Genomic DNA, 2,736 nt, shown 5'->3' on the forward strand with positions numbered 1-2,736 from the left:
ACTAAATGCCCTCTAGAACCGGGACTAATGCGCCTTTTTCTACTAGTGAAGGCCAAAAGCGAGGCTAATCCGGTGCCTCCGGCTGCAGCCTTCGCCATGGGCGACGCGCTGGAGGAGTTCGAGGTGGCTCAAGTGTAGGAGCCGGTGGAGTAGGAGCCCATCCTCGAAGCCATCCAGTCCGAGACGAAGGTGGAGGCCAACCGCCGCATCCTCCGCGAGGCGGACACGGAGTTCAAGGAGATCTTTGGCGACGAGGAGGAAAGGAGGAGGAGGAGCCGCCAATGACCATGAGGCCAACCGCTCTGGCATGAACTTCACCAACATCTTCAACGAGGAGAACGCATGCCGTTGCATGTTTTTTGTATGGATCATGATATGGATACTATGGTTGTGGGAGACCAAATATGGGGTGACCGGTCACTGTCCGTGGACGCGCCCCGCCGCGTGTGCGACATTCGACAACTCGAGATAGCTATGTGTGATTGTACACGATGCTTAAAACGATGATAGTGGCATTTGGAAACGTATTTTAGGGACCAGCAAAAACTGAAGTTAAACAAAAACATATATATGTGGGGTCTTAGATAAACCTACATGTGGAGTAGAATATACATGTGAGACAACAGAATGCAATCAATACTATACGTACGTAGAACTTAAACAACAATGTCTTGATAAATTCTATGGGCAGGTTTGTGCAGGCATCATAATAAGCTGCAACAGCGAGGCTGCATCAATTAAATCTCGTCATCTGCCACTGCTGGCCCAGGACACATCGCTGCAAACAACATTGGTCGACGACGAGCTGTAGCCATGTGATCCAGGGGAGACGTCGGGCGGCGGCCGTGACAGGGCCGGCAGCGCCACGTCCTCGGACTGCAGGGCGCTCATGGCCTGCTCGACGGACGACCGCGCGCTGGGGCGCGGGTGCGTGCACCAGAGCCCGACGAGCAGTGTGCGGCACGGTTGCCACCTGCAGCCGTGCCCGTCGTCGTGCTGCTCGTCTCCCTTGAGCCTCCCATCCACCGCTTGGACGACGGCGCCCTTCTCATGCAGCTCCCAGATCCACTTGAGCAGCGGGATGGCCTTGTCAGATGATTGTTCCGCCTCCATCTGCGGCCGCTGGCCCGACACAATCTCCAGCAGGACGATGCCGAAGCTGTAGACGTCGGACTCAGCGCTCGGCCGACGCATGCGGATGAACTCCGGGTCTATGTATCCCAAGGTGCCCATGACTGCTCGTCCGAGGCCCGGCTCCATGCTCCACCAGTCTCGTCAGCCCGAAATCCGCTAGTTTGGTGCCGCGTGACGAGTCGAAAAGTATGTTGCTGGGCTTGATATCGCCATGCAGCACGCACTGATCCTACTTCGTGTGGAGATAGCGCAGTGCAGATCCCAGACCAAGGATAATCTTGTATCTGCATCCGTGCGTGTTATTAATTCAACCAAAAGAATATGGGCACTACTCTACGCCGGCGCACCGGCGGAACGGTTTGGCCGGTTGACCTGCTCACCTTTTGGTGGCTCTGGTGGTCAAATCGCAACAAGCTAAGGGAGGGGGAGCTGCCGACGCCGGGCAAGGAGATTGCTAGGAGGACCAGAAGCAATGTCCTCGAGTATATCGAAATCCTTAGCCCTCAACTGGAGAAGAAAGTGGTGGACAAATGGAGCCCTCCTGCGGGTGATATGGTGAAAATTAACATTGATGGTTCTTTTCTCCCAGGGACAAACCAAGCAGGCTGGGGCGTGGTGGCGAGAACTTCAGAAGGCAAGATCATCCGTGCCCGTGCTGGCTGCCAGGCAAATGTCAATGATCCATTTGTAGCTGAAGCTTTTGCAATGTCTCAGGCCGTCTCGCTTGCTGCCGATCTTGGTCTTATTCGGGTGGAATTCCAGACGGATTCGCAACTGCTATTCGAAGCACCTGTAATGCAGAAGGCGGGTTCGTCGGCATATGCAGCAGTGATAGAGGACACTAAATACCGGTTGAAATTGTGGTTTTCCTATCATGTAATTTCCGTCTGTAGGCGCGCTGCTAACACTGTAGCCCACGAGTTAGCCGCAGTCGGTCGTCTGTATGACCCGAACCTATATGTTGAATGGGAGGATGATGTACCAACCCGTGTGGCTGAATGTGCAATGGGCGATCTGCCCAAGCACCGTTAAATTATAAAGCTATTGCTTTGCCTTTAAAAAAAATTGCTAGCCATCAAATGTGTCTCCTCGCTTTTTCCTTCTCAACCGCCTTCCTGAAAAAACTGCAGGGCTGCACATCGGAGCGAGAGGACACTGCAGCGCTGTCAACCCCTACGAGCGACCGAGTCCGAAGCACCGCCACACACCCCGGGCTCGCCGCCGCTCGCCACCCTCACACAACCTTCTCATCACGCTTTGAAAAAAATTGACCCATGGAGCTTAGTTTGTAGCACGACTCCTCACCGGTTCCAGCATGAAAAATCCTCATCCGCGGGTTGCAGCCTCGCAACTGCTGTGGCGTCGTCGTCGTCGTCCCCGGGCAGCCGTTCGTCATCACAGCAGTGCTATCGGAGTCGCCGCGGGTCGCAGCTCGCCAAGAATGGACATAGCAAAAAAAAATTGCCAGTCAGAGCAAAAATCACGATGCATGCAGCAAAAATCATGTCGCCGCCATGAATTATTACAGCTCTGCCGTGAATGGACGTAGCAAAATAATTCGTCGGACGTAGCAAAAATCCATGACAGTTGCAACAAAAAATC

At 54.1% G+C, this 2,736-nt stretch overlaps 1 pseudogene; it reads right to left on the reverse strand.

The window, feature by feature from the left end:
- Positions 1-616: 616 nt before the first annotated feature.
- The window catches only part of LOC119273324, a 6,876-nt pseudogene continuing 4,756 nt past the window's right edge, over positions 617-2,736 (reverse strand).

Source organism: Triticum dicoccoides, chromosome 3A (assembly GCF_002162155.2).
Source record: "Triticum dicoccoides isolate Atlit2015 ecotype Zavitan chromosome 3A, WEW_v2.0, whole genome shotgun sequence".
Classification (NCBI taxonomy): domain Eukaryota; kingdom Viridiplantae; phylum Streptophyta; class Magnoliopsida; order Poales; family Poaceae; genus Triticum; species Triticum dicoccoides.